Below are 9385 nucleotides of genomic sequence, written 5' to 3' on the forward strand. Positions count from 1 at the left end.
TGGTAAAACATTTTTTGCAACAAGCGTTTATTGATTGGTTTGCGCAAAAGTTATAGCGTCTACAAAATATGGGATAGATTTATTGTATTTTTATTTAACCACTTGGGATCCGCCTGCCGTCAATAGACGGCTACAGTGCGGATCCCAAAAGCCAAACCGCCGTCAATTGACGGCCGCCCCTTTGGGCGTTCCCCGCGCGCGCTCCAGAGCGCGCTGCGGGGAAAATCTGTGTTGGCCGTGTCCCTCGGACACAGCCAATTACAGATCGCCGCGAACGGCCAATCAGAGTGGCCGTTCGCGAGGCGATCTGTGCGGCCAATGAGAGAGGATCTCATATGTAAACATATGAGATCATCTCTCATTGCCGTTTTACACAGAGACAGCGGTGCTGTCTCTGGAGAGGAGACCGATCTGTGTCTCTTGTACATAGAGACATAGATCGGTCACCCCCCCAGTCACCCCCCCTCCACCTACAGTTAGAACACTAAGCAGGGATACATTTAACCCCTTCCTCACCCCCTAGTGTTAACCCCTTCAATGCCAGTCACATTTATACTGTAATTAGTGCATATTTATAGCACTGATCGCAGTATAAATGTGAATGGCGCCAAAAATGTGTCCGATGTGTCCGCCATAACGTCGCAGTCCATTAAAAATCGCACATCGCCGCCATTTCTAGTAAAAAAAATAATTAAAAAAAAAAAATTCTGTCCCCTATTTTGTAAGCGCTATAACTTTTGCGCAAACCAGTCGCTTATTGCGATTTTTTTTTTTTTTGTTTACCAAAAATATGTAGAAGAATACGTATCGGCCTAAACTGAGAAAAAAAAATGTTATTTTTTTTTTAAATTGGGATATTTATTATAGCAAGAAGTAAAAAATATTGTATTTTTTTCAAAATTGTCTCACTTTTTTGTTTATAGCGCAAAAAATAAAAACCGCACAGGCGATTAAATACCACCAAAAGAAAGCTCTACTTGTGGGGAAAAAAGGACGTCAATTTTGTTTGGGAGCCACGTCGCACGACCGCGCAATTGTTAGTTAAAGCGATGCAGTGCCGAAAGCTGAAATTTCACCTGGGCAGGAGGGGGGTATATGTGCCCAGTAAGCAAGTGGTTAATTACATTTTTTTACTAGAATTGGCGGCGATCTTTTTTTTGTGACATTGGGAAAGACATATCCGACACTTTTGACACATTTTTGGGACCATTCACATTTATACAGCGAATAGTGCTATAAAACTGTACTGATTACTGTGTAAATGTGACTGGCAGGGAAGGGGTTAACACTAGGGGGCACTGAAGGGGTTAAATATGTTTCCTAGGGAGTGATTCTAACTGTAGGGGGAGGGGACCCGATCTGTGTTCCTCTGTACTGGGAACACACATCGGTCTCCTCACCTCTGACAGGACATGGATATGTATGTTTACAAATCCATGGTCCTGCCGTGATTGTGGGTGCCCAGCGGACATCGCGGCACGAGCACCGTTCAGAGCGATGCCGCGGGAGCGTGCGCTCCCCCTAGATGGCCAGGAAGCCCAGAATGTCATATGACTTCCACCCAGGATGGGAGATCCCATCTGTGGATGTCATTTGACTATGGGCAGGATCTGAAGTGGTTACATTTCCAAAAATGTTACAGTATAAAGTGCTTCAGTGCTCTATGTAAATAAAAGTTCCTTCAGTGCTTTAAATCCACCACCATGAAACACCACCACTGGATTTGAAGCACTGAAGGAACTTTTATGCACATAGAGCATTGAGCAAAAAAAAGCTGATTTTACAGGAATTTGAGCTTTTATTTCAGCTTAAAGAAGCTTGTACTTTTTTGGTCTCTTTCGCACTTTTCATTGCATTTTTCTTTAACAAATCCTTAAATATTTGGTGTGTTTTTAAGCTTCTTTGAGCTTTTTCATGCTCTTTCATGCGTTTTTGGGCACTTAGGCATCTTTTTTGCTCCTCTCAAAAACATGAGTTTGGGGGGGGGGGGGGGGGCGTTCTGCCTGTAAGATCCTGAAAAATCCATATTGTGCATAGACACATTGGCCAACATGGAGGGGAGTTTCCAGGCAAAATAAAATAAGAGTTAAAAAAATATCAAAATCCTTTAGGAGCAGCTTCTTTGAGCTGCAGTGTGCATGAGCCCTTATACTGTGACAGGGGGTGGATCCAAAGCCACAATTCAGTTTCATGAAAAATCTGTGAACACTTCATGGACAATGTTCTCGTAACACGTCATGCATGAAAAAATATATATTTAAGTTGTTTAAAATAACATATGAGATTCTAACACTTATCTTTCCAGTGTAGTATGAGACCCAGCTTACACTGTCTCATCACATTTGATTCACAATTATTTTTAATGGCTCCAATCAAACCGCACCACATTTTTTTTTTTTTTTTTTTTTTTTTTAAAAACAAGGGCCATAATAAATGACATTATACATGTGCAATACTGTATGTGCTACCTGTCAAGTTAACTACAATCTTGGCTGAGTCCTCCTGATTGTTAATTAGACATGCAGTTCCTTTAGCTTCCCTTTATCATTCTGACACCATTCATACAATCAGCTAGGTTAAACCTTCTAATGCCATTTCTGTATGGATCATACAAAGGCAAGGCTTTGTCTGCACATTACCATTCTCTGGGCCTAGATTAGCTTTCAGGAGATTGGCACCTAAAGGAAGAGCAGATAAACACATGCCAAGTGTAATGGTAATATTTTGTCAGTATCTGCCAGTTGGCAAAGAGCATAGTAAAATGAGCTCTATCTGGATGTGAACAAAATACAAAACCATTATTCAGTTCAAAGATTCATGAGCATGGCTGACATTAAATAAGTAATACTGGTTACTGTACAGTTCTAATTTATTTATTTATGTTTAATAAAGTGAAGCTGGTCAAATAATTGGATATGCATGCCCCAAAAGCCTTTTAGGCCATTAGGTCCCATAAATAGATAGTTTTCCTAAACCAGTAGCTTGCCCAAGGATACAGTAGTGATCAAGCAAGGTTCTTTAACCTACCAGATTGCTTTGTCATCCAAGAACTGTTGTTTAGAACATTGGTGTGCCACCCTATAGACACTAGGCGATTGCCCATTTTGGAAACTCTCATCTCATATCTATGGGCAGGTACGGTTTGTGTTGTGATGCAGTAAGTGTAACATTGCATAGTTATTATAGCAAGCACCTTTTTTTTTCCATTCAGCCTGTTGGGTTGAACGAAAAAAACTGCCTGTGTGTATCAGACATAAGTTATGCAAAAGCTGTGCAAGAAGTCATGCTGAAGAGGGCAAATGAAAGGGGCATGCTTACTTTATCCACAGTAAACCATTACATCTAAAATCAGAGCCACTAGAGGCCGATCAGCTGACAGCTTTAAAGGATATGTTAACCTTTTGGAACATGTTACATGCTCCTCCCATATTTAGGGTGGAACAGGTGACATGTTCCAGTAGCGGCAGCCTCCCCTTCTCTACCCACCAGTGACAGCGAGTGGTGTATTTTCTCACAACACCCACTGTCAGAAAATGGGGCTTCGTCCACACAGCTGTGTCATTAATTCACAATTTCCTGTGAATGCACAAACTACAACTACCGTCAGCTATTAAGGCTGATGGCTTTGTAGTTCTGAATGGGCTGCAAGGTCACTGGTGAGTTCATTCACAAGCTCCGCAGCTTGTACACAGGTACACAGTCAGCTCGTATGAAGGTATGGACTGAAATCTGATGGGAATGAATACAGAAATATTTGATCTATCTCTAATAAATTACTGTGAGACCAGTTTATATATTTAATAATATTTTTTATTTGTTGGTATAAATTGTCCGTAGCTCTTTTTATTGTTGGTATTTTATAATAACTTATATTATAACCAAAAACTTTACTTACAATACTTTTAAAATATCATATCTCTATAAATTAGTTCAGCCATGAAAGCTCGAACTAAAAACCATATACTTTTCAAGAAATATCCCCTTCATAAGCAGGGACTTAACCAACCACATGACATAGAGCTACGACAATAGGAGGGCGATGTCACCGCCGCTCTGCTAACGCTTTCGGACATCCACTCCTATATGTAGGCTCTCCAGATTACAACCGACAAAGGGCTTGTGCTATATGTAAGTAACCAATCACTTATAATTTCCCAATTTTTTTTTTTCAACTTTAATCCTAACATATATTCTATCTCATTCCCATATTGATGGGAAACAAATTGTTCCCCCCCTCCCAATGGCTTGTTTGCAGGAGTCTTGCATTGCATTCCTAAACCACTGATCATGGGTGCAATGCTCTCCAGGCTCCTTGGGGGGGGGGGGGGGGTGATGCACATATTTTTTTTTTTCTGCAAAAACATGTGCATTCTTTCCCAAAAGGTGAAATTATCCTTTAAGATTCACTGTTGCTGAAGTGGGAAGAAAGTAACAGAGTGAGAAGGGGGAAAAGAACAGCAGGAGAGGTGACAGGACAAACTCTGCTGCCAGGGTGACACAAAAGACTTAAACTTACAGGGAAAGTATCTTGTGTTATCTTGATATTCTCTCCTTTCTCCCTCATCTACAGATCTGTGAACTTCAGCACTGTACAGTAAGGCCCCTTTCACATGGGTGGACCGTTCAGGTCTGTCTGTCAGTTTTTTCGGAGGACCTGAACGGACATTCCATGCACGTATGGAGCGATGGATGTCAGCAGCGACCATGTCCGCCGACATCCGATTCACCATCTGTTCTGGCGGATCGGATGGGATGAGATCTGATGAAAACGGACATGCTGAAAACGAATCAGCTGTGCTCGACAGGCTCCTCCCCACTCAGTGAGCAGAGACGGACCTGTCATCCGCCGGCTCAGTGGAGATTATCGGAGAGATCGCCTGCTGAGCTGGCGGACTCTGCTGCAACGGATCCGCCCCATGTGGAAGGGGCCTAAGGCTTCTGTCAGCCCTTCTCTTTAATTGAGCCTAGACATACAATCAAGGCTGGAAATGTACATATTTTAATTGGAAAAAGGGGCATATAGATTTTGAAACCAAAGAGAGGGGAAGAGTTTCAAAAGGAGTATCTGATCTGGGCTTCAACCAAATGGCGGTGTCCAGCAAGAAAAAACAAGAGCAATGCTGGAGGCAATTTATAGCACATGCTAATTTTGGCAGTAAAATTATTAGGGTGGAATGTATGTTCTTTGGTTAAAGAACACTTATTTTTATCAAACCGTTATGGGTAAAGTTCTGTTTGAATTTAAGTTTACAAGTGGGTGAATGGTTGCTAGGATGCTGGGCAACCAATCACCAGCTTGTTAACATAAAAAGTTAGGCAGATCCTGCCCTGCTATGAATGGTGGGGTGATGTGAAGGGGGGGCTGAGGACACTGCTGTGAAAGGGAGGGTTTAATATGAGGGGGGTGAAGACGTTTCTGTAAAAGGGGGGAATTGATATGTAAAGGGGGTGAGGACACTGCTGTGATGGATGGGACACTGATGTGAAGGGGGACTGTGGTGTAAAGGTGTGGCATAAGGGGGCGGGGGGCTGTGATGTGAAGGGGGGAATTGGATGTAAAGGGAAGCTGGTATGTGAATGGAGGATTGTAATGTAAAGGGGGACTTTGATGTGAAGGGGAAATTGAATGTATATTAAATACTGTATTATGAGGAGGGGCTGTGATGTAAAGGGGCTTGCATCAGGTTCATATACCTGTTGGAGGCCGGTATTGAGATTGGAATGGGCATATGCACGGACTGTCAGGCGCATGGCTGAGTGGGTTTGTAGTGGAGTGGGAGAAGCCTGAAGAGGAACTAAGACTAGTTCCCCATCAGGTCAAACTTGCTTTTGATTGACAGCACACAACAGTAGGCAGATCCATAGCTGCTATTCAGCTCAATAGTGGCTTTAGAATCTGCAGACTGCCATCCATTGTCAATCAAAAGCAAGGTGGACCAGATGGGGAACTAGTCTCTCAGTTCCCCATATAGCTTTGCCCTCCCAAAAGGACTAGTTTCCTATTAGTTCTGCATCTTTTGTGACTAATCATTTCCTAAATATGGGCATTGCCATATATGGGTAAGGACATCACCGGTATCCCCAGCCCCCAGCCACTTGTTTAGCTATGGGTTGGAGAATCTCCTGAATGGGGCCAGGGATAAAGCCCTATGTGGGAAATTGTAACTTACATGACAGCTTCCCAGCACAAAAAGCCCCACTCTGAGCACTGGCATAATTTTGTACACTGTCTCAGAGCTAGTCTTAAACCCCTTTCACACTGAGGCAGTTTTCAGGCGTTTTAGCACTAGAAATAGCACCTGTAAAGCGCCTGAAAACTGCTTCCAATGTTGCCCGAATATAAAAGCCAGAGTGCTTTCACACCCGGGTGGTGCGCTTGCAAGTCCTGCAAGCAGGATTTTGGGGGCGGTTTCGAAGCGCAAAACACCCCTGCCTATTGAAATGAATGGACAGCGCTTCTCAAGCACTTAAAAAACAATTCGGAAGCACCGCAACACAGTCGTCTTTATCCCCTTCTTCGGCTGCTAGTGGGGGTTAAAGGTGCCCCGCTAGCTGCAGAAAAGCACTTTAGCACACATGGTTCCACAGGGACCTACCACCAGAAAACTGTTGTGCATGCTTTATTAAATTTCTCACAATGTATGCGGCAGCTATATTTGTTTTCTTATGTTTTGCAGATGATTTTTACTGCACAAAAGGTGAGCTAACTGGGCTTACTGTTGACACCTGAATGATGCATTACACCAACAGATGTGTCAGCAGCCTATAGAAATGTATCCATTAGCTGGCTGGTTTGACAAACCTTATAAACAAAATGAGTGAGAAGTGACAAAGTATTTCAAGTGCCTTTGCTTTAAAATAGCCACAGATGTTGACCTGAGAAATAAAGAGCCCAGAGAAGTAAAGTAGAAGAGAAATGAACAAAGCAGTAAATATAAATCTACAGGATCTTCCACAATCATAGTTGAGGGGTATTTCCATCTTCAGCTTGAGAGAAGGAAAGCCCCTGCACTTCATGAGCTGGGATAGCTGGTGAAACTTGTGAAACTCTATTCTAAACAGCTGATTGGCAAGGGTGGAAACAGTAAAACCTCTGCATTTGTACCATAGGGCTGCCTTATGCTTATATACTGTATATCAATTTTTTTCAGCTGTTAAAAACAAAGCTGTAATGTATGTAAAAAATAACACTTATTTCTAGCCTAATGAGTAAATACCCATACCTTTAAAGAAGTATTAAAATATAATCACTTTAGAGGTGATTGCAATCCTTACACAGATCATATGTGCACGGTTTAGACAGGAATGTGGAGAGGAAGTCAAGAAATAAACCCACTTCCTAACAGGGCGCAATCACACTCTGTAAAGGTGTTTGCTGATTTTTCCATATCATACCAATGAATGTTTGTGTGCTCTCAGGGTATAGCTTACACATGTTTATTTTCACTGGTAGCTTTTTAACTTTTCTAACAAATGTTTATTTTTCCCATTTATTATTTTTGAATTTTTTTATGATTCGTTTTAACACTTTAATCGTAACAAAAATAAAAATCACAGACATCCATTATTTTTACTGATTTGTAAAAGCAGAACAAAGACTGCCTAGAAATAGGCTTTTGCATTTAAAATAAATTAACTGATGTATTTGTTAGAGTAGACCGTAAACGTGCAAAAAAGATGAACCTTTCTATGAGGTAAATAAATGTGTGTTTTTAAAGTATACTTTTCCAAAAAAAAGTATCCTAATTTGTAAACATAATTCCTTTTTTATTTTTGAACACTTGAGGCAATTTTTTAAACATATGTTAAAATCAGCACGTGCTAGAATGTTACTTTGAACTCGAAACATTATATAGTGTCTCAGAGAATAAAAAGGGGTGTTGCATCTCTTCTTATGTCATACAATATTTGCGCAGGCATTTATAAAAAAATGCAAATTTTGATTTTCTGATCTTTTTTTTACGAAAATGAATTTTAGTGTTCACAAACAAAATGAAATACCCTATTTTTTGGTAAAATATAAAAGATGTTGTGAGCGGTAAATAGATACCAAACATGTCAAGACTCAAAATGACATGCGCCCGAGAAATGGTGTCAAACTACAGTACCTACAATTTTTCGTAGCCAGAGCCAGTAGCCAGAACTACAATAGAATACAGTAAAACCTTGGATTGCAAGCATAATTCATTCCAGAAGCATGCTTGTAATCCAAAGCGTATTTTTCCATAAGAAATAATGGAAACTCAAATGATTCGTTCCACAATCATTCATAGGTCCTTCAGTTTATAGTCCATATAAAAAGATTATAGCAATGCGATAAGTTGTGTAACCATAAAATGTCCATCCACAAATGGAAGCCTCCCCAAGGGGATTAGAAGCAAAATCCAGAAGGAGCTACAGAGTATAAAAGAGAAGAGAGGCGCCTCCAAGTGTAGCAATATAGTTACATTTAATAAGGGTACAACATTTAGCAACTCACATGGTTGATGATTAAAAGAGGCACATCTAAGTATGCAGAAATCCGGGGTAAAGCGATCCACATAGACCGTCCCCGCACCGCCGACTCTCACTGCTATCAGTCTGCAATCGTGACCGGGAAGACTACTCTAGAGTCGAGAGATTGAACAGCTTGTGGAGCACAGCCTGGAAGGTATGACATCAATGGCAGTGAGGAGGATGGTCTATGTGGACAGATTTACCCGGTATGCCTGCATACTAATGTCCCATACACACAGCCAGTTTTCCCATCTGGAAAACTGCCATGACAGCTTTTGGCCAGGAAAACTGTCCGTGTGTATGCTCCATGGCAGTTTTCCCTACAGGAACATTCTCTTTATTCCTGCCGGGATTCCCGGCGGTCTTTTTCCCGGCAGTTTTTCTATGGGGAAAGCCTGCGGTGGAGCATACAAACGGCCTTGTTTCCCGACCAAAGCTCTAATGGCAGTTTTCCTGCCAGGAAAACCGGCCGTGTGTAGGGGAAAGAAGCTACCAAGCAGGTTCTCGGTTTTCCCAGCGGTTTTCCCGGCGGACTTTTTACCGCCGGGTAAACCGATCGTGTGTACAAGGCATTAGATGTGTCTGTTTTAATCATCAACCATGTGAGTTTCTAATGCCACGTACACACGATCATTTTTCGGCATGTAAAAAACAACGTTTTTAAAAAATGACATTTAAAAACGATCGTGTGTGGGCTTCACATCATTTTTCGGGTTCTGAAAAACAACAAAAAAAAATTTGAACATGCTGCATTTTTTAACAACATTTATGTCGTTTTTCGAGTTGTAAAACATGATCGTATGTGGGCTTAAATGACGTGAAAACCCGCGCATGCTCAAAAGCAAGTTATGAGACAGGAGCGCTCGTTCTGGTAAAACTACTGTTCGTA

This window comes from Rana temporaria, chromosome 1 (assembly GCF_905171775.1).
Source record: "Rana temporaria chromosome 1, aRanTem1.1, whole genome shotgun sequence".
In the NCBI taxonomy this organism is placed as follows: Eukaryota; Metazoa; Chordata; class Amphibia; order Anura; family Ranidae; genus Rana; species Rana temporaria.